Below are 23525 nucleotides of genomic sequence, written 5' to 3'. Positions count from 1 at the left end.
GAGTGCCCTCCTTTCTGGACGCCCTCATATGGTATTAGATGTGTTCATATTTTAAACAGGTGTACAGTTCACGTGACTTCCTTGTTGCCCCTAGGGGTGTTTACACCAGCTCCTCAAACTTTCTGAGCCGTTGCTCCCCCATCACCAAGTGTGGGTAATAGTTTCTGCATTAAAAGTTTGTTCAGGATTGAATAAGGTTGTACCTCTAAAGTGCCTTGGTTACGTTGGCTCCATGCATTTTTCCTTCCAGTTCCAAGTCCAGTGGTTTTCCTAGCTGTGAAGTTATAAAATACCTGAGGGATAGCATCACTGATCTATCAGCAAGTTGGTATCTGAATTCAAATATGACCATCAGAACCAGCAACATACTTCACAGTGTAAAATGAACATGCAGAGCCCCTCACTCAAAGTTATTAATAGGACAGTGGAGCAATAAGCCCAGGAAAGGCCCTTCTGAGCATGGGCCCTGTGTGCCCACACGCTGGCATATCGAGGATGACAATGACAAATCATTATTGCTGTTGGAACTAATGAGGGAAGTTTGGAGTAACCTAAAGGCACTCCATGTTATGTGGAGAATCTTCGGCTGATTCTAGTTCCTGGGAGTCGCTGGAAGGCTGTTTTGATATAGAGGAAGCAAAACAACTCATCTAAAAATCCACTAGAAAATATCCTCTCCTTTAAACTTCAAAATGACTCATTTGTCATCATTGTAGAGTGAGGACAAGAGTTTCTCAGCTGCTTATAACCCACACCTGCTGTGAAGTTACAGCCGAGCCTCGTCTTACAAATCATTACTCTAACTGCACAAATCAGGCAAGTGGAATGCACAGCTTAGAGAACTGATCACCCGGTGTCTCCTGAGGGAGATTAGGCCTGTTTCTGTTTGCCTTTTTTATTCTAACGTGGAAATATAAATCTCTTCTGTGTACCCTTGGATTCAGTGTGCGAAAATGAGCCAGAAGCCCTTGGAACCTGGAGAGCCCAGGTAGAGAGATCCCGTTTGTTACCTGTCTCCCCCATCCTGCCCAGCCTTGGCTACAGCCTCCGAATGGGTAACAGCTTTTGATGGAGAAGGGGTGGCACAGCCTCTGCCACATTTTGGTATAAGGTGAACGACTTGTAGGAGTATGGAGAGAGCTAAGTTCTGTCTTGCTGAACACCATGGAAGGCAGATGAAGCAGTCAGTGGCCAAAGGTAGATGCCAAAGGTTTCACAGCCTGTTCCCGGACGCTGGCTCCAGCACTGGCCTCGGACCAGTGACACATCTCTGTGTCTGTTTCAGCATCTGGAAAGTGGGGACAGGAAGGGGACCTGCCTTGCAGGTTTGTTGTGGGAATGGTGAGAGAATGTGGATGTCAAAAAGAAGAGTTCTGGCCGGCGCCGCGGCTCACTAGGCTAATCCGCCTTGCGGCGCCGGCACACCGGGTTCTTTTTTTTTTTTTTTTTTTTTTTTTTTTTTTTTTTTTTGACAGGCAGAGTGGACAGTGAGAGAGAGAGACAGAGAAAGGTCTTCCTTTGCCGTTGGTTCACCCTCCAATGGCCGCCGCGGCCGGCGCACCGCGCTGATCCGATGGCAGGAGCCAGGTGCTTCTCCTGGTCTCCCATGGGGTGCAGGGCCCAAGCACCTGGGCCATCCTTCACTGCACTCCCGGGCCACAGCAGAGAGCTGGCCTGGAAGAGGGGCAACCGGGACAGAATCCGGCGCCCCGACCGGGACTAGAACCCGGTGTGCCGGCGCCGCTAGGCGGAGGGCTTGGGCCCTGCACCCCATGGGAGACCAGGAGAAGCACCTGGCTCCTGCCATCGGATCAACGCGGTGTGCGGCCACAGTGCGCCGGCTGCGGCGGCCATTGGAGGGTGAACCAACGGCAAAGGAAGACCTTTCTCTCTGTCTCTCTCTCTCACTGTCCACTCTGCCTGTCAAAAAAAAAAAAAAAAAAAAAAGAAAAAAAAAGGAGTTCACCATCTTTACCTTTTTCACCCATTACCCTCAAAATCTTCTTAGATGAAAGTGTTCGGAGCGTCATTGGCTGAGCTGTGGGCCCTCTGCTCAGAAGGTGGTATGTAGAGACAGGAGCTGTGGTGCAGCAGGTGAGGATGCTGCCTGTGACCGGCATCCTGATCAGAGCACCTGATGGAGTCCTGGTTGCCCTACTGCCATTCTAGCTCTCTGCTGGGAAAGCAGCGGAAGATGGCCCACGTATTTGGTGCCTACTATCCACATAGGAGACCCGGATGTACTTCCTGCCTGTCCCAGACCTGGCTCTTGTGGCCATTTTGGGAGTGACCCAGTGGAACATTTCTTTGTGTGTGTTTGACTCCCCCTCTCTCTGTAACTGCCTTTCAAATAAATAAATCTAAAAAAATAAAAAGGGTTGTGTGTGATCTCTCATTTCATCATTGCAACAACCCTTTATATCTCGGAAACTTTGCAGAGGAGGTCACTAAGACTTAGAGGCGAATTCTCATGTGCTCTGTGCTGCTCAGAGAGCTCGTGCCAGGACTGAGATTTGAACGCTGTCGCCTTGTCGTAAAGCCCTCACCCTGTGAAACTGACCCCCTTTCTGTTGAATTTTTGTGTCTGGCGTCCAGATCTTTCTTTTGGGTGGATCCTACTTTTTATTTTTTTAAGGTCTATTTTCTCATTTTGACTTTATATTGGTCTTTATTTTTATTTTTATTTTTTTATTTTTTTTTGACAGGCAGAGTGGACAGTGAGAGAGAGAGACAGAGAGAAAGGTCTTCCTTTGCCGTTGGTTCACCCTCCAGTGGCCGCCGCGGCCGGCGCACCGCGCTGATCTGATGGCAGGAGCCAGGTACTTCTCCTGGTCTCCCATGGGGTGCAGGGCCCAAGCACTTGGGCCATCCTCCACTGCACTCCCTGGCCACAGCAGAGAGCTGGCCTGGAAGGGGGGCAACCGGGTTTATATTGGTCTTATCATCTCAAATATTTTGCTAAGCAAAATGGATATGAAAAGTCATTTTTGAATAAAACATTTTCTGTGAGTTCCCACCTTGGTCTCACCACTGTTCATTCTGTAGCTGCTTTCTGGGACTTGAGCAGCCACTGCTTCCTTGAATCATCTTTCAGATTGCCTCTCACTTTAAACCCATCCTGTCATCTTCCCCGTGCCTTTTCTATATACTTAATGTGTGTCTGTCATGTACCTTTTTCTCTCCAGTATGGTACTCCTTCCTTAATCAGTCAGAAAATATGTGGCAGTAGAATTGTGAATTTTCTCTCTAATTTCTATCTTCACATGCAAATGGAACCCAAGGTGCGGTGTTTGGTCCAGTTGTAAGACACTGGCTGGGACACCTGCATCCCAAATCCTGGCTCCACTTCTGGTTCTACCTTCCTGCCAGTGTGCACTCTGGGAGGTAGCCGGCAATGGCTCAGTAGTTGGGTCACTGCTGCCTCTGTGGGGGACAGGAATTCCGTTCCCAGCTTCTGGTTTTGGCCCCTGGCCTGGGGCTGCTGTCAGCATTCAGGAATTAAACCAGCAGATGGGAGCCGGTTCCCCTTTCCCCCCACCTCTCTCTGTTTCTCTGGCTCTCACAGTGTGTGTGTGTGTGTGTGTGTGTGTGTGTGTGTGAAATAAATAAATGAAATACAGTGATGTTTCCCTTATCCTTGGTATCACTTTCCATGGTTTTGGTTACCCACAGTCTACTGTGATCAGAAAATACTACGTGGAAATTTCCAGAAATAAGCATTTCATATATTTGAAATAACTTTGATGACAGTGTACATACTGTTACAATTGTTCTATTTTAATGGTATTAATCTTTTACAGTGTCTAATTTGTTAGACTTTAGCGTTGGTAAATAGAGGAGAAAACAGCACTTCAGGGTTGCTGCTCTGTTTCCGGCCTCCGCTGATGTTCTTGGGATGTACGTTCTGTGCCAGGAGGGGAACTGTTATAGTGGAAAATGATCTGTGCTGATCAGAACTTACATAATGGACTGCAGTTCTGAGGTTTGGCTTCCAGGGACTTTGAAGCCTCAACTCTCCCTCCTTCCCCTGAGCGCCACGTGTGGGCTGGGGTGTGCTTTCCTTTGGTGCCAGCAAGAGACTCAGAGCTGGAAATCAGGGGCTGGGGCTGTGGTGTAGAAGGGTAAGCCTTCGTCAGCAGTGCTGGCATCCCATATGGGCGCCAATTTGAGTCCTGCCTGCTCCACTTCCAATCCAACTCCCTGCTAATGTGCCTGGGAAATCAGCAAAGATGGCCCAAGCGCTTGGGCCCCTGCACCCATGTCGGGGACCTGGATACAACTCCTGGCTTTGGCCTGGCCCAGACCTGGCCATTGTGACGGTTTGGGGAGTGAACCAGTGGACGGAAGATCTCTTTCTCTCCCTCTGTCTCCTCCCCCTTTCCCTCCCTCCTTCTCTCTGTATCTCTGCCTTTCAAATAAATTGATTTTTTAAAAAAAGCTGGAATCTCTTGCCCACCTGGAGGAAGCCTCACGCCACCCAACTCCAACACTACAGTGAAAACCTTGCCTCCTCAAGGTGTTGTAGACAGACTGGGAAAGCCTGTCCTGCTCCCACTTGGTACGTGAGTAGCAAAGCCCACACCTCTTGATTGCATTGGTTCTGGGGTGCTTGGTTCACTCCTGTGTTGTTCTTCAGTCATGACCCATAAGTGTACAAAACCATGGCCGCTGTGGCCTGGCTGACCTGGAAATGATACCACAAGTGATTGAGGACTCTGAAGGTGGGAAAGCAGTGGCAGGTACCGCTCAGGGGCCAGGCTCGTCCCATCCCACCATAGCTCCAGTCTTCCATAACAAGAACAGAGTTCAAAGCTACACAAGTTCCAGATATGGAGAGACTTCTAATGATGCACACTGAAGGTCAGACACAGAAGCATATCTCTCTCAGCACCGTGGCAGTCCTGGCCGAGGCAAAGAGTTTGCTTGTGATGTTGCACTCAGAGGGCCCTTGGCTGATGTCCCATTGGACCATCAAGAGGGGGCAGAGCAAAAGCATCACTTTGGGGTGAAGTGGCAGCCTGTGTGTTGTTTCGCTTCAGTCGGTGCTGTGACAAGATGCTAATTAAATTTTTTTTAAAAATTTAAATTTACTAAATTCATTTTTTAACAAATAATAATGTAAGAAAAGGCTGGATCCAAATATGGTGAATTTACTGCTAACTGTGGATGGTTTAAATGATTCAAGAATCTACATTCAGGGACCAGCATTGTGGCATAGTGGGTAAGGACACCACCTGCAACAGTGGCATCCCATATGGGCATCGGTTTGAATCCCAGCTGCTCCACTTCCAATCCAGCTCCCTGATAATGACCTAGGAAGAAAAAGCAGCAGAAGATGGCTCAAGTGTTCGGCCCCTGCCGCCCACATGGGAGACTGGACGAAGCTCCTGGCTCCTGCCTTCAGCCTGGCCCAGCTTTGGCTGTTGCAGCCATCTGGGGAGCAAACCAGTGCATGGAAGACTTTGTCTCTCTGTCTTTCCCTCCCTCTCTGTAACTCTGACTTTCAAAATGAATAACTAAATCTTTGAAAAAAAAAAGATAGAGTCTATATTCATTACATAACGTCAGAGTGAGTGGTGGGCCCGCAGGTGTGGGTGTGAAGGCAGCGGAAGAGTATTTGGAAACTGTACAGTAGCCGATCACGAAAGAAAATTGCACGCCAGGGCCAGTCTTCTGTACGGCCGAAACCTCCCTCGTGTGGGCCTGGAAGCCTAGAAGGACTGTCATCCTACAGGAGTGGGCGAGGGCGGGTGCCAGGCTTGAAAGGGCGGGGTAAGAGTCTAGCTTAGGTCAGCATTGCAGGTTACACACTGAAACCCTTATGAGCTGGTGCCGTGAGAACTGCCCAGGTGTGGGCTAGAGGGTGAGCACGCCCTGCCTGTGAGTGAGCACACCTTGCCTGTCGGTGAGCACGCCTTGCCTGTGGTGAGCACGCCCTGCCTCTCAGTGAGCACGCCTTGCCAGGACACTGCCAGAGCAAGGAGACGCCATGGCTGCCCTGGCTCCTCCTCCAGGAGGCCCTCCTGCACCGCCATGCGGGCAACACAGAGAAGCATGGTTTGGAGAAAAGCACTCCTTTCAAGACTGGGCTTGTTTATGAATTGCTGATAATGCTCCTGCATGTCCTTGGATTGGTGACTGTTGACCCCACATGGAAAAGGCTGTTTCTCCCTGCAGACCCCAAGCGATGGATCAGAAGGGGGGTAGCAGACTGTGCCCAGGCTGCTGCTGCACCTGAGGAGGACAACATTCATGAGCTCCTGGGCTCTGGAGGATGTCGCCCACCTGTGTGTGAATGCGTCTGGAAGAAGACACCAACAGGGTCACCTGTGACCTCACAGCGTCTGTCACAGACGACCAGGCCGCGGCGATCAGCATGGCTCTGGTTGAGATGGTGAACTTCAACCTGAGGGAGGAAGAGGAGGATGTTGAAGAGCTCCCGGGGCAGTGCCTGTGCAGTGACTGATGAGCAGTTGTTGGAAGTGGAGCAGAGGTGCATAGCGGAAGGAGCAGCAAGAGAGAGGGGAACTGCAGAGGAGTCCTTAGGAATCCTCACGGTGCACTCGAGCGGCTTTGTAGACCTCAGCCATCCCAGTAGAAAGCTTGCAAGCATGGACCCAGCACTGAGAGGTTTTCCATTAATAGCAGCAATGTTCACGCTGAATTGTCTGCCTATCAGGGAATCTGTGATGAGGAAAAGAAACCAAGCAAACCAGCACGGACACTTCAGTCAAGGGAGAGACAGCTCCCCAAGAAGAGCCTCAGGCAGATCCATCAGGAGACATTCCCCAAGAAGGCTTTGTTGTCAGAGCAGGTGACAGCTGCCCCAGGAGACCTTCCAGTGGGAAGGGGTGGAGGCAAAGACAGTGACATTGATTCTGACCTAGTGTTGGGCTAGGCTAATCTCTGTGTTTGTGGCTTAGCTTTTGACAAAAAAAGGGGTTTTTTTAGATTTTATTTATTTGAGAGGCAGAGTTACAGATGAGAGAGAGAGAGAGAGAGAAAGTAAGAGAAAAAGAGAGAGAAAAAAAAGCCCTCCATCCTCTGGTTCACTCCCTAAATGGCCACAATGGCCAGAGCTGGGCCGATCTGGAGCCAGGAGCTAGGAGCTTCTTCTGGGTCTCCCATGCAGGTACAGGGGCCCAAGCACTTGGGCCATCCTCTACTGCTTTTCCACACCATAGCAGAGAGCTGGATCGGAAGTGGAGCAGCTGGGACTCGAACTGGTGCCTGCCACCCATGTAGGAGACACCAGTAGGGTTCCTGGCTCCTGGCTTTGGCCTGGCCCGGCACTGGCTGATTTAGGCATCTGGGGAGTGAACTGGAGAATGGGATATCTCTGTCTGTCTCAGCCTCCCTGGTCTTCAAATAAATGAAAATAAACATTTTAAATGTTAAGCCACTGCCAGCAGTGCTGGCATCCTCTATGGGCATCTGTTTGTGTCCTGGCTGCTCCATTTCTAATCCAGCTGCCTGCTAATGGCCTGGGAAAGCAGCATAAGATGGTCCAAGTACTCGGGCCCCTGTCACTCACGTGGGAGACCTGGAAGAGGCTCTTGTCTCTTGGCTTCAGCCTGTCCAACCCAGAGGCTACAGCCATTTGGGGAGTGAATCCATGGATGGAAGATCTCTCTCTGTTTCTTCTCTCTGTAATTCTGCCTTTCAACTAAATCTTTAAAAGAAAAGAAACAACCAAGAGAAAATATAGGAAGTGTTGATAGACAAAAAAGCACTCTGGGGAAAACAACTTTTTTTAACTAACTTAAAGGAACAAGGAATTGCTTAAAAATATATTTTAAAATATGCAAAGCTCTCTCTACAGTGAATGAATATTATTAATATGTCAATTAATATATTTTATGAAACATTGACTTTCTTTTCTTTTACCATTTTGCTTTTAGGCACTTTTCTTGAAACTAGGGGTTAAACTTTAAACAATGAAAATAGAGTTTAATTAGCATATTAGGTGTAAATAATTTAGAATGATTCCAATAGACTAAGAAGAACAAAAAGGTCTGGGAAGAGAAATTCATCATTCATTAAAGCAGTTCCTAAGTCCCCAACCCCACATCTTACTCTGGAAAAACATTCCAAAATTACCACTGGACCATAAAACTTTATAACAACAGTTTGGCTTCTGATAAATTACACACCACAGACTGAAAAAAAAAATCCAAAATTCAAAATCGGCTGCAGTCCTCTTGTTGTTTTGACAAATATTCTTCCATCAAGTTTGCAATAGCTGTGTGGTGGAGTTCTTGGTCGAAAGTTGCAAAACCTAACTTAGACTAGCTTAAACAAGAAAGAAAACTCACTTATAAACACAAATGGGAAATTGAGGGGCGAAGCTGGCTTCGGCCCCCAGTATCCAGAACTGCAGATGTCCTCATGCTCCGTCAGGTGCCACATCTGGCTGCTGCTCCTTCTGTAGGGGTTCCGCTCTTCCCCGTGTGTGCCTTCCCTCATGGACCCAGGAATAAAGGTCTTTGTACTTGCAGACTTGCACACCCCAACTTAGCAAATGTAGCAGAGAACAGTGCTTCTCTCCTCATGGCGATGTGCTGTAGCAGTTTAAGCATCTGCCTGTGACAGCAGCAGCCTGTATGGGAGCACGAGCTTGAATTGAATTCTTGCTGACCTTGACTTCCAATCCAGCTCCCTGCTAATGGTCCTGGGAAAGCAACAGCAGATGGTCCAAGTACTTAGGCCCCTGTCACCCAGGTGGGACACCCAGATAGAATTCCAGACTCCTGGGGCTGGCGCTGAAGTACGGTGGATAAAGCTGCCGCCTACAGTACCAGCATCCCATACAGGTGCCAGTTGAAGTCTCGGCTGCTCCATTTCTGATCCAGCTCCCTGCTAGTGCACTTGGGAAATCAGTGGGGGATGGCCCAAGTCCTTGGGCTCCTACACCCACACTGGGGAGCCACAAGAAGCTCCCGGCTCCAGGCTTTCAGATCAGTCCAGCTCTGGCCATTGCAGCTTTTTGGGGAGCAAACACCAATGGAAGAACTCTTTCTCTCTGCTCTGCCTCTCTGTAACTCTGCCTTTCAAATAAATAAATAAATCTTTAAAAAGACAGGGTACATAAGAAATCTCAGGCATTTAAATTGGAGAACTCTTGAACAATACTTATTTAAATGTTGAAACATTCCTTCATAGAATTCTGAAGAGAAACAAATACAAAAGATCATACACTTCTATAATAAAAATAAACATTACTGAGACTCAGGTAGCTGTTGATTTGTTAAGGGTAAATTCCTTGAGGCCCAACTGGTATTTCAGTGGGTGGTGATAGACAATATTTTTATTTTTAGGATCCCCACAGTTGATTACCTATGACTAACACAGAAATACAGAAGGCATTTCTAGGCTTTTTAAAAGTTACTTTGATTTCTGTAGAAGAAAACATATTTTTAGCCATTCCCAGAGGGGCTTAAGAACAATAGATTTTACATCACTGCTGATCTCAACTCAGGAAGATGGAGAAAGGAGGCACTTAACATGTGCATGTCCACGGCGCCCTTAAACTGGGGAAGGGAGCTGGAATCTTGGACAGCAACAACACAGCACGATGAAATGACTAAGAGCTTCCTAGTAACCAAAAAAGGTTGAAGGAGCTAGAAACTGCTTAGCACTTCCTCTGTGGGGAGTCTGCTTCAGAGACGAGCTCCAAAACCAACCGGGCTGACGGTGAATTAGGAGGGTGGGGGTTCTGGGGCTTTAGGAGGGTGCTGAGTGCTGCAGCATCAGGAGACGGTTCGCAGCTAACAGACGCACAAGGACAAGACCCTCGGGCTTTGCCTAGCACTAGCCGAAAGCTTGGTCTAACCCTGGGTAAATACAGTTGCTTGGAGCTGGCTTCGGAAGAAAACCTGTGTGCTTGAGTCTCCGGAGGTGTGGTTGTTGCAGAAGTAGCGGCAGGAGGAGAGCGATGAGGCAGATTGTTCTTGTCACCGGGTTGTTGAGAAATGGCGAAGCTCCTGTGTTAGAGCTCTTCCGGTTGCAGCCTCTCCTCTGCCGTCGGCCCACAGCTTCTCCTCTCTGCCGTGTTCATCAGGGAGCATCGCAGTCTTTGGGTTACAGCTCCTTTTCCCTGCAGGGTTCTTTGTCTCATGACCACAAAGAATGAGGCACATAGACAAGGAAGGAGTGAGTGAAGTGACGCTTGTTTATTGAAAGAAGCAAAGAAAGCTCTGTGACAGCTCCAGCTGCCCTGCAAGCGGCTGCCTACCCTGAGCTGCTGCTGCTTAAGACCGTCTGGCAGGGCCAGTGTGTGGTGAAGCTGGTAAAGCCACTACCTGAGATGTTAGCATCCCATATGGTCTCTGGTTCGAGTCCTGGCTGCTCCATTTCCAATCCAGCTCCCTGATAATGGCCTGGGAAAAGCAGCGGAAGATGGCCCAAGTGCCCGGGCCCCTGTCACCCATGGGGGATATCCAGAAGAAGCTCCTGGCTCCTGGCTTCAGCCTGGCCCAGTGCTGACCATTGCAGCCATCTGGGGAAATGGAAGAACTCTTTTTCCCTCTCTCTGTGTCTCCCTTACTCTCTTAATAACTTGGACTTTCAAAATAAATAAATCTTAAAAAAAAAAAAAAAGACTGGCTTGGATTTTTATGCGTTTTTAAAGGAGGATGTTCATCTGATTGGTTGAGGTCTATGCTAATTTGGTATTCTACATTAACCAATCAGGGGACTTATATCAGAGTACCCTGTTACACAGGAGTTTGCAGAGTGCTCCATCAGGTGTATGGGGCAGATGCAACAGCGTCTGCAGATTGCACTGTATGCATTCCTCCTGTCTCCCTCCCCTCCCTCGGGGCTCCTTGAGGGTTCTGTCATGTATGTTTCTTCCTTTCCTATAGGGGCCCCTGGAATGCCTATCATGGTTTTTCTGCCAGAGGTTGTCTGAGAACCACGTTAAGGGTCTCTCCTAGAATAAGCTTGGTTTGGCCATGATTCTCATCATGCAAACATCATTAGGGAGCTAGCATTTGTACCTCAGTGCATGTGGCCTGTTCTGGAGTGTATTGCTTATTTAGTGTTAAGTTGCATTTAATAAAGACTTCTGGGAGTTGGAGACTGAGACCAGTGGCCGGGAGTGACCTCCTGAGAAGCCACGGAAACATGACCGTGGAGCGGCGGACCTGGAACAGGTCACCGACTATGTGGCAGAGAAGGAGACGCAGAGTTGCAGTTTGGAGACGGCCACATCAGTCATTGGAGAGAGACGGTCCTGGGAGCAGAAAGCTAAAGAAAAGCGCTGACCGAGAGGGAGATCTCTTGAGCAGCAGCAGAACTGAGCTTGTGGGAACACATGGGCTCATTGTGTAGAGGCTCTTATTGCCCTAACCAACTGAGAAGTGCTTCCTTACCAATTCTTACTGGCTTAATTTATTGCAGAAAAAAGTTTTTGGTCTTTTAAAAAAGACTTTTGCTTAGACATATAATGTACATCAAATGGTTGGTGTGCTGGATTTGCTCACTTATTCTTTTTTTAAAAATATTTATTTATTTGAAAGGTAGAGTTACAGAAAGAGAAGGAGAGACAGAGATCTTCTACGCACTGGTTCACTCTCAAAATGGCTGGAATGGCCAGGACTCTGCCAGGCCAAAGCCAGGAGCCAGGAGCTTCTTCTGGGTCTTCCAAGTGGGTGCAGGGGTCCAAGGACTTGGGCCATCTTCTGCTTTCCCAGGCACATTTCAGAGAGCTGGACCAGAAGTGGAGGAGGCAGGACTTGAACCAGCTCCCATATGGGATGCCAGCACTGCAGGCTATGGCTTAACCCACTGTGCCACATAGCCAGACCCTCACCTATTTTTTAAGCTAAGAGAAAACCTCATCTTTACAACCAAAGCTGGCCAGGTTGCTCAGAGTCTCCACCAAATTACGCATTAGCAGAGAAGGAAGGAAGAAAAAAAATCTTCATACAGAGGCTCTGCCCAAGGAACTCCACTGACCTTGTCCCCGGGATTGGCTTTTTGAAGAATTAAATAGAATCCTTGCCATTAGTATCTGATCATCCTACAGGCCTACGGAGCAATGAGAGGTGAAGTGGTCATATTCACGGGATTCCTCACACAGCAGGAAGACCACAGGGTCCCTTCAAAGTAACATCTCTCAGATGTTTGTTTATAAATCATTAAATAACGAGGGAAATTAATGATTCAGAAAGGGTCCTATGGCACTACTGATTAAATATAAATTAGAACTTGCAATAAAAACATCTGAAATGATAATTAAAATGGAGATAGACAACCTAAAAGCTTAACTTTAAAAGATAATCTTTTTTAAAAAAATGATGTATTTGTTTGAAAGGCGGAGAGAGAGAGACAGAACACAAGTGAGAGCTCTTCTGTCTGCTGGTTCACCCCCTAAATGGCCACACAGGCCAGGGCTGGTCCAGGCTGAAGCCAGGAGCCTGCAACTCCATCTCTGTCTTCCTCATGGGTGGCAGGGGCCTTAGCACTTCGGCGATCTTCTGTTGCTCCCAGGCATGTTAGCAAGGAGCTGGATTCAAAGTGGAGCAGCCAGGACTTAAACTGGCACCCACAGGGATGCCAGCATCATAGGCAGTGGCTTAACCCATTGTGCCACAACACTAGCCCCCAAAGCTAATCTTTAAATATATGTGTGTGTGTGTGTATTTTTCAAGAGGTAGAGCGAGAAAAAGTGGTAGAGATAGAGACAGACACAGTGAGTTCTCCAAACACTTGAAATAGCCAAGGCTGGATACAGGCCAGATCCAGGAGTCAGGAACACAGTCCGGATCCTGCATGTGAGTGGCAGAGATCCAACTATCTGAGCTGTCACCTGCTGCCTCTCAGGGTGCACATTAGAGTGAGCTAGAATCAGGAGTGGATCTGGGACCTAGTCCCAGGAACTGTGATGTGGGGTGCAGGCATCCAAGCAGTCATTTTAACTATAAAGTCAATTTAAAAGCTAACTTTGACCACTAACCTGTTGGCTGCTAACCAACAAGCAGAGTCTAGAAAGAAACACATAGCCTTGAATGTGCCCAGCTTGTGAACCCACACCAATCATAGACTTCATTGAGGTTGAAGAAATAAGATAGAAATGAAGATTTTTTTAAAATGGTAAAATTCAAAAGATACTTATCCTGCTTAATTAAAAATGGCAATTCATTGAGCAGTGGTTTTCCTTAGTGCTGGTCTAAAAAGTACTAAAGAAGAAATAGATAGCCTACAGAAGGCTTTGCCAGTGCTTTTTTTGTTTTTCTGTGAAAGACCAGGTAGTAAATAGTTCAGGTTTTACATGCCCAACAGTCTATGTCACAACTGTTCAATGGCCATATACAAAAAGTAGCTAAATTGCAATAAAACTTTCCTTAGACTCATAGAATTACAGTCATTTTAAGTAACACTCTGAACTCAGAATAAACCCTTAAGGCATTCTAGCCTGACTGAAAAGCCTGTGAGAGCATTTCAGGCATGGAAAGCCAAGACACCGTGGCAAAAATGTCCTATATGAAGGACCTCTGTGGGTGAGACTCCAGTGGAAAGCAGTGCCCTCACAGGATGTACTTTTCTCTGAAGGGGAGGAGAGAACTTCCACTTTGCTTATGGCCTTGTCTAAATATTGACGGAGTTTGTGGATTCAATAGGCATCCGTAGCAGCTCATATCAAGAGCCTCGGATGATCACTGACATAATACATAAGAGTGTTCATTGTTAAATTAACAACAGGAGTCACTGTGTACTTACTCATCATGCAGAACTTAAGTGCTCAAAGAGTTGTGAGTTAACAGTAAAACTTGTTCTCAAATATTTACTTCATTTTAGTGTATTAAATGGAGGATATTCTTATGTCTCATAAGTTATAGTTATGTCTAAGTGCTCGCAAAAGATGTATCATTCTTGGGTTTTTCTTTAAAGTTTCTCAAAACAAAATAATGCTTATATTAAAAAAAGAAGTGAAATTAGCTTATTGATGCAATGACTCTGAACAGCCCTTGTCTTGACTATTGAGGAATAGTTTTTTTTTTCATGCAAATTGTTGAACTCTTTACTTAGTATAGAGTTAATCCTCTGTGTATAAAGTTAATTGAAAATAGATGTTAGTGAAAAATAAGGCTGGGATAGGGAGGAGTAAGAGGGGTGGGAGGGTGGGTACAGTGGGAAGAATCACTATGTTCCTAAAGTTGTATTTATGAAATGCATGAAGTTTATTTTCCTTAAATAAAAGGTTTCTTTGAGGAAAAAAAAAACTTTCTTTAGGAACACAGCAATTTAACTTTTATATAATCTTTAAATGTTTGGAATACAAGGGTTCTTCAAGAAATTTCAGGGGTATTACAAAAGACTGCGCATGGATTTCAAAATTTTTTGCACCATAATAAGCTTCATTCTGCTTTTCTGTGAACTTCTAGAAGTCACCTTGCAGAGCTCTTTTATTTTATTCCCGCAGCCCCTTAAGAAGGGACAGATCTTTCTTAGCTTGCCTGGCCTGAGAACAGACTGCGGCCAGGCTCCCCTCAGGGTCCTAGTCTGCTGACACCCAGCCCCTACTCCTCCAGCTCACTTCCATAAACAGGCTGAAGTAGGAACCTCAAGAGGGAGAAAGGGGGCTGTGACTCTTGTTTTCAATGAAGAAGGGGCATATTCACTCTGGGAGTGAGCAACGCGAAGAACAAGCATTTGTTGGGAAAAGCTCGCACTGTACCAGGTGCTGAGCTGAGGTATGCAGATCTCACGCGCTCCACACAACAATGCTCTGGGCTATGACGCCCTCACTTTTCATAGACGGGGAAATTGACATCAGAGAAATTAAACAGCTTGCCTTGACCTGGTACTCCTGCTAGGATTTGAACACGGGCTGATCTTTTCAGTAAATCCTAAGTGTGATCTCTTCACCTCCAAGAACTGAGAGCTGGCTTATGGTGAAGACAGAGGAGGGATAGCTGCACTCAACTCAGTGCTGACCTGAAGCTCCGGCTGCTGTGAGCACTGATGGGAAGATGCTCAATAACTTGCTGCTGGGTTGGGGCAGCACCACAGGGGCCACCCAGAAGCACCCTGAACAGACCTCAGGGCACGGCTCGCTGGCTGGCGTGCCTGCGGTGGGACAGGCACGTCAAACCAAATTCGATTAAGGCGGGACCATGCAGCAAGTTAGTCGTCTTGTCAAAGTTGGGGGCTTCATGCTCCTGTTCTTAGAAATGGCATTTAGATAGATATTTCCTTTTTTCTCTTCCCCTTTTACAAATGTAGGCTAGATTTGCTTTAGCACAATATAGATAAGGAATATAAATTTTTTTTTATTATTATTATTTTTGACAGGCAGAGTGGACAGTGAGAGAGAGAGACAGAGAGAAAGGTCTTCCTATGCTGTTGGTTCACCCTCCAATGGCCGCCGCTGCAGCCGGCGCACCGCGCTGATCCGATGGCAGGAGCCAGGATCCAGGTGCTTTTCCTGGTCTCCCATGGGGTGCAGGGCCCAAGCACCTGGGCCATCCTCCACTGCACTCCCTGGCCATAGCAGAGAGCTGGCCTGGAAGAGGGGCAACCGGGACAGAATCCGGCGCCCCGACCGGGACTAGAACCCGGTGAGCCACGGCGCCGGCCCGGAATATAAATTTTTTAAAAAGATTTATTTTATTTATTTGAAAGACAAAGTTACAGAGAGTGTTAGCGATAGAGGGAGAGGTCTTCCATCCGCTGGTCCACTCCTCAGATGGCCGCAACGGCTGGAGCTGCACCGATCCAAAGCCAGGAACTTCTTCCCGGTGTCCCACGAGGGTGCAGGGGCCCAAGGACTTGGGCCATCTTCTACTGCTATCCCAGGCCATAGCAGAGGGCTGGATCGGAATTGGAGCGGCCGGAACTAGAACCGGTGTCCATATGGGATGCCAGTGCTTCAGGCCAGGGCTTTAACCCACTGCGCCACAGCGCCAGCCCCAGAAATATAAATCTTAAAAATTATTTAAACTCTTATGCATCAGGATAATGATGGCTAACATTCTTGTGTAACATCCTTGAAATCCTTCTAGCTTTCTTCTAAGCACATGTACACATTTTATAGTGGGACTATGTTGTACGTGCCACTTTTTATATGAATGTATCAGGTATTTATATTCTGTCATTTACCAAAGTCTGATTTTTGAATGTCCCTAAAAATAAAAATTAAAAAAAGGCAAAGTAACTGCAGTCAACAAAGTCTGTGCAATTCCACATGCTGTGCCAGTCCCTCAAATATAAAAAGTGCATTTCAGATCATAGAAAACACTGCAGAGAACCAATAGAGAAATCCTTCACCTTGCTGGGATTTCCCAACTGTTCTTAATCGTGGTAACTTCCTCTACTGTAACATTCAGAAAGTGAATGTTCTACAGAATTTCCTTGGTGAAAAGATATTCTACAATATTTTTATTGAGTGCATGATATTTTAGCATTATTTAAACCATTGGAGTTGAACATTGAGATGGTTTATAAATTTTTATTTTTTTAAAAGATTTATTATTTATTTGAAAGGCAGAGTTACAGGCAGAGACAGACAGAGGTCTTTTATCTGCTACGTCTTCCATTCACTCACCAAATGGTTGCAAATGCCAGAACTGTGCCGATCTGAAGCCAGGAGCCAGGAGCTTCTTTCAGGTCTCCCACATGGGTGCAGGGGCCCAAGCATTTGGGCCATCATCTACTGCATTGGAAGTGGAGCAGCCGGGACTCGAACAGGCACCCATATGGGATGCTGGCACTGCAGGCAGCAGCTTTACCTGCTACACCACAGCACTGGCCCCTGAAATTTTTACTTTAATTTTTCTTAATTTTTAAAAATTCAAGGGGAAGAGAGAGAGAGATTGCTTGATTCCCAAATGTCTGCAGTAACACCCCTGTCTGGGAGCCAGGACTGAAGTTCGGAACCAGGAATTCAAGCAGGTCTCCCACATGTGTGGCAGGAACCCAGTTGTTCGAGCCATCACCACTGCGTCTCAGAGTCAGCGTTAGCGAGAAGTTGGAGTCAGGACCTGGAGCCAGGTGTCAAATTCAGGAACTAAAAATGGGATGCAGGCATCTCAATGCATATAATAATCACTAGGCTAAGTGTCTACCCCAAATTTTCAATATTTTAAAAACTAATGCTGTGTGCAATTTTGCAGCTAAATCTTTGCATTCACAATAACTCATTGGACATGCAGTTGCCTTATTAAGGATATGAATATTTTTACGATTTTAAAAATTCTTATGGTCCAATTGTCTTCAGGAAAAGTTGTACCAGTGTGTATTCCCAATAGCAATGTACCCATCTCCCCAAAATCTTTGACCAAATGATTTTTTAAAAAAAATTTGACAATTACTTACACAAATACTGTGTCTTGTTTTGCATTTCTTTGAAACCATGATGAGCATTTTTCATTTTTTTAAAACTTTATTTATTTTGAAAGAGTTAAGAGAGAGGGAGGGAGGGAGAGAGAGAGATCTTCTTTCCGCTATTTTGTTCCCCAGGTGGCTGCAATGGCCCGGGTAGGCCAGGTCAGAGCCAGAAGCCTGGAGCTTCATCCAGGTCTCCCACATGGATGCAGGGGAGGAAACACTTGAGCCACCACCTGCTACTTTCCCCAGGTCATCAACAGGGAGCTGCATCAGACGTGGAGCAGAACAGACACCTGTATGGGAAATCAGCGTTGTAGGTGGCAGCTTTCCCCACTCTGCCACAGTGCCAGCCTCGATGATGAGCTTTTTATAAAGTGTTTACTGACTAGTTTTATTTTTATAAAGTGTCCATTTAGTCACTTGGAGATTTTTCTAAATATACATCCATTTCTTCATATTGACATAGGTTATATATTAACTATATTAATCCTCTTGATGTGCATTTCCCATATCCATTATTCTAAATTTTGTTCAGACTAATTTTTCATTTGATAGTTTCACACTTCTTAGAGTGACAATTATTATTTATTAACAGTTCCTACCTTTGGTTTTGTCCATTTGAATTCTTCCTCAGATCACGATTTATGAATCTTCATTTATATTTTTAACTACTTTTATCATTTTACTCACACCTTTAGTGTATACAGCATTCGTTTTGCTATATGCTATAAAATTTGAATCTTTCCTAGGTTAATCTTTTTGACTCAACAAAATTTATAGAGTAATTCATGCTTTCCCTACTGATTTATGATGTCATTCTTATAAAATATATTAAATTCTTGTACGTTCTTATATCTTGAAAATAGACTATAATTACAGGTAGGGCAATGTCCCCCTTCTTACTTTTTCTTTATGAAATATGCTTGACTTTCTATTCTTGGCAGAGTTAAATTAGCTTCCCGTGGTGAGTCAAGATGTTTTCCATCATTTTCTGTGGCCTCCACCCTCCCCCCTTAAGTTAAAGGAAATATTAGTTCTTCAGGCTTGAAACGTTTTGTCTATGAAATTATCTATGTTATGTTCTCTGACATTTGCAAACTTTAAAAAAAGAGCTTTTTCATCAGTTCACCTATAGCACCCATCAAAATTATTATTCTGCAGGAAGCATTTTATCACCATGTCCAGAGTTATTACTCAGCACGTCTGTAGTTTTATCTTCTTTCTATTCATAATAGTGTGTATTTAGATGTTCTCTTTTCTTTGTTTAGCTCTGTTTTTATCAGTGTGTCTATTTTATCCATCTTTTCAAAGATCTACTTCTTGGTTTTCTAGGTCAATTGCATTTCATTATTTCCTTATGCTTTTCCTAGATAGAGTTTGGTTTCTAGTTTCTTGAATTGATTGCTTGGTTTCCTCTTATTTTTTCACAGATGATAACAAAGTACATGAGGCTCTGAATTGGAGCAACTTTAGGGTGGAGTTGGGATATATGCAATTTCTCTACTTTTATTGACTTAAACTCAGATTATTTTCTCTTTGAGCTAAGATTTAAGATAGTGTTTTAATTTCTACTATTTCTAGATTTTAAAAGTTATCATTTTGAAAGCCGGCGCCGTGACTCACTAGGCTAATCCTCCACCTTGCGGCGCCGGCACACCGGGTTCTAGTCCCGGTCGGGGCGCCGGATTCTGTCCCGGTTGCCCCTCTTCCAGGCCAGCTCTCGCCATGGCCAGGGAGTGCAGTGGAGAATGGCCCAAGTGCTTGGGCCCTGTACCCCATGGGAGACCAGGAGAAGTACCTGGCTCCTGCCATCGGATCAGCGCGGTGCACCGGCCACAGCGTGCCAGCCGCGGTGGCCATTGGAGGGTGAACCATCGGCAAAGGAAGACCTTTCTCTCTGTCTCTCTCTCTCACTGTCCACTATGCCTGTCAAAAAAAAAAGTTATTATTTTGCTATTAATTGCTTGCTATGTTACCTTATGATGAGAATGTAGTATATAATTTGTTTATATTCTTACTCTATTTTTTAAAAAGACTTATTTATTTATTTGAAAGGCAGAGTTGCAGAGAGAGAGAGGGAGAGACAGAGGTCTTCCATCTGCTAGTTCACTGTCCAGAGGGCCACAACAGCCAGGGCCCGGCTGATCTGAAGCCAGGAGCCAGAAGCTTTATCCAGATCTCCCACATAGGTTCAGGGGCCCAAGCACTTTGGCCATCCTCCACTGCTTTCCCAGGCCACTACCAGGGAGCTGGATCAGAAGTGAAGTAGGCGCCGTCGCTGTGGTGTAGTGGATAAAGCCGCCGCCTGCTGTGCTGGCATCCCATATAGACTCCGGTTCAAGTCCCAGCTGCTCCACTTCCAATTGGCTCTCTGCTATGGCCTTGGAAAGCAGTAGAAGATGGCCCAACTCCTTGGGCCCCTGCTCCTCTGTGGGAGACCTGGAAGAAGCTCCAGGCTCCTGGCTTCGGATCGACACAGCTCCGTTGTGCCATTTGAGGAGTGAACCACCGGGTGGAGAACTTCTGTCTCTCTCTCTTTCCCTCTCTGCCTCTCCTTCACTCTCAAATAGATAAGTCTTTTTAAAAAAATAAATAAATAAATAAATAAACAAACAAAAAGAGTGGAGCAGCCAGGGCCTGAACCAGCGCCCACATGGGATGCCAGCATCGCACGCTGGCGGCTTTACCCTCTACGCCACAGTGCTGGCCCCTGTTCTATGTTTGCACAGATTCTATGGATATTTTAAAAAGAATATGTATGAAAGCCTTTCTCTTTTTTAAGATTTTCATTACATTATCCAGCTGGCTGCTTTTTTGCTTTTTGTTTTGGTTTCAGTTTTCTTTATATATTTCCAAGGAATGGTACTGGGCTCTGCTCTATCTTCATATAGATTCCGCTGCTATTAAATGATGTCCTCTTTGATCCAGTTATCTTTGTCTTAATTTCTGTGTTTTTCTGATATTAACAACTACTCCCGAGAAATGTCTGATAGGTTTGCTTTATCTTTACTGATCTGTTTGGCTTCTGCCTTTCATTTCAGATGAGGTTCCAGGAAAAGGCAAACATGCACACACAAAACACACAATTTTACATTTTTTTAAAGATTTATTTTATTTGAAAGGCAGAGTTAGAGAAAGAGGGAGAGACAAAGAGAAAGAAATCTTCCACCTGCTGGTTCACTCTCCAGATGGCTGCAATGGCCTGGGCTGCAGCAGACTGAAGCCAGGAGCCAGGGGCTTCTTCCTTGTCTCCCACACGGGTGCAGGGGCCCAAGCACTGGGGCCATCTCCTGCTGTGTTCCCAGCCACAGTAGCAGGGATCTGGATGGGAAGCAGAGCGCCCAGGAATCTGTCCGGTGTGCATATGAGACTCTGGTGTCTCAGGTGGTGGCTTTACCCGTGATGCCACAAGGCCAGACCTGGAATTTTGCTTTTGATCCAAACTGAGAACCTAACTTTTTTTTTTTTAAAGGACTATTTATTTGAAAGGCAGATATACATAGAAGGAGAGAGAGAGAAAAAAAGGAGAAAAGGGGAGAGAGAGACAGAGAAATCTTCCATCTGCTGGTTTACTCCCCAAATGGCTGCAACAGCCAGACCTGGACGGATCTGAAGCCAGGAGCCAGGAGCTTCTTCCAGGTCCCTCATGTGGGTGCAGGGGCCCAAAGTCTTGGGCCATCCTCTGCTGCTTTCCCAACACATTAGCAGGGAACTCAATCAGAAGTGGAGCAGCTAAGATTCGAACCAGTGCCCAAATAGATGCTGGCATTGCAAGCAGAGACTTAACCTTCTACGCCACAGTGCCAGCTTCAAGAACCTAACTTTTTTTTTTTTTTAAAGATTTATTTGAAAGTCAGAGTTACACAAACAGAGAGAAGCAGAGGCAGAGAGAGAGAGAGAGGTCTTCCATCTGCTATTTCACTCCCCAATTAGCCGCAGCAGCTGGAGCTATGCTGATCTGAAGCCAGGAGCTTCCTCTGGGTCTTCACATGTGGGTGCAGGGGCCCAGGGACTTGGGCCATCTTCTACTGCTTTCCCAGGCCATAGCAGAGAGCTGGATCGGAAGTGGAGCAGCCGGGTCTTGAACCGGTACCCATATGAGACGCCAGCACTGCAGGCTGAGGCTTTACCTGCTACACCACAGTGCCGGCCCCGAGCACCTAACTTTTAATAAGGAGGTTTAAGAGCCGTCTGGATTCTGTTTTCCTTATTTTGCTTTGGTTTTTCTTGTGCCTCCTTTTGGTTTCCTGTCTTGCTGTGTATTGATCGAGTCTGGTTTTGCTTCCTGCATGCTCTGCATGCATTGACTGTGCTTCCTATTCATGATTTTTCATCTCCTGATTGATCACTCTTCACCCTACCCAACCAGGCGTCTACCTTTCCAATGAGATGGCTCTAGTAAGTCCACAGTGACCTCAGGTTCGTAAATGGGACAGATTTGCGTTAGCGTTGGTCTGACTGTGCCCTCCCTGCCATTCCAGCTTTTATCTGTGCCCTGCACTTCGTTTCTGCCTCCCTCTCCGCCAGTCCTCGTAGGTTCTAAGCTCTAATGGCTTCTCTGCATTCTACCCCTGGGTGATTCTATCCACTTTTCTGGCTTCAATTACTATCATTCCTGGCCATGACTTCCAAATCTCCAGGGAAAGTTTCCTTTTGGAGCTCTAAAGTCTAAATACCACATCACTCTCTAGCTATCTTCAAGTGATGTCTCACGGGTGCTTCAGTCTTCAAATGTCGAGATAAACCCAAGACCCTGCCAACCTGCTCTAGCTGCCCGTCCTTCATCTCCTGACACAGCATTAACATCTGCCTTTCGCTCCGACTGCAAACCTGGCAGTCACTTCCGGACAATTTTATCCCTGCCCCTCACCCTCCGACATCACCCAGTCCAGATGGTTCTGCCTCTGGTATCTTCTCTTGGAACTATTCTCATCTTGCCACTTCCACTGGTGGTGGGGATGACCGTCATCTCGTGCCTGGACGAACACAATAGTCTCCTTGTTTATCTCCCAGCTTCCATTCTTGTCCCTCTAAAATCTACTTTCCACCCAGATACCCAGAAAGAGCTTGCTGAAATATACACGGAACACAGCAGTCTTTACGGTTCAATCTCCCCAGATTCCCCTAGTCCAGAATACAAATCAAACACCACGGCCAACTTGGAATATATGGCCCTTGTGGTCCAGCCACCCGGCTCCTCTTCCCTTCTCATCCTGTTTGTGTCCCAGTCACCCAGCCCTCTGCAGGTCCTGCAGAATCCTGCATGATCACCCTCCTCCCAAACTCCCTGCCCGCCATGGCTCTGCAGGGCTGGCTCCGCCTTGCCATGCAGGTCCTAGCTTAAATGCTGCAGTTTCTTGAGGGAGACTTTTCCCCACTCTTCATTCTACTACAGTAGCCTCTTCTCACCCCCAAATCAGTCAGGGTGACCTGCTTCACTGTCTTCCTCATACTCACCAATGTCTGAGGTTGCATGGATAATTGATCTATTGCCCTCTGCCAACATGCAAACTCCTTCTACCTGGGGAAGCTATCTTTTCTCTTGGTTATCAACAGCGACAACAGCACCTGGCACTAGGAGGTGCTCCATACAAGGGGTCAAATGAGTACTACACTCCAGCAAATCCCTGCTGTGCTGACTGAGGAGCAGAAAGGCAGGGGCTGGATTTAGATCCAGCCTTGCATACTGCCTGTGCCACTGATTCGGTATCTGTTGGCAAGTTCCTTGTCTGAAACATGTAATGCTAAGGGTTCAATGAGGCGAACCTAGCTCCTGGGCACCATGTCTACCGTCCAACAGGTGCTTAATAAACAAGAGCTAGTATGTATCTACATAAGTGCTAGTCTTCTCTTGGCATGTTGTCATCTGTTGTCCTAACCTCAGCTTCTATGCTATCTCCTAAGTGCCCTACGCGCCTCTAACGTTCTCTCACCAGGTCCTAGTGCACCCCGGCAGTTCGGAGCAGTTAGTGAGTGATCCCACATTGTGAGATCCTCTCCAACAGAACACAGTGGCTGCAAGTGGTCTCCAGCCCAGCCACTTGCTCTGAGGTCTGTGCACACCCAGCAGGGGTCGGAAGAGATGTAATGTTCCCTTTGTGCTCATCATCAAAGAGCCATCACCCAACACAGGTCCAAGAGGTTCCTCCCCCCATGGTGAAATACGCCCCTTTGACAGCACAGAACAGCTG

At 46.4% G+C, this 23525-nt stretch overlaps 2 pseudogenes; both read left to right on the top strand.

Moving 5' to 3' along the window:
• The first annotated feature begins 4932 nt into the window (after nt 1–4932).
• On the top strand, nt 4933–5056 carry LOC127485227 (small nucleolar RNA SNORA21; annotated as a pseudogene).
• A 1239-nt stretch (nt 5057–6295) lies between these two features.
• On the top strand, nt 6296–11360 carry LOC127493920 (huntingtin-interacting protein K pseudogene; annotated as a pseudogene).
• Nucleotides 11361–23525: the final 12165 nt, after the last annotated feature.

This window comes from Oryctolagus cuniculus, chromosome 1, assembly GCF_051225735.1.
Source record: "Oryctolagus cuniculus isolate XC-2025 breed Fujian yellow rabbit chromosome 1, ASM5122573v1, whole genome shotgun sequence".
NCBI lineage: Eukaryota > Metazoa > Chordata > Mammalia > Lagomorpha > Leporidae > Oryctolagus > Oryctolagus cuniculus.
The sequence above is the reverse complement of the archived record's forward strand: the minus strand, read 5'-3'. Positions and strand labels throughout refer to the sequence as shown.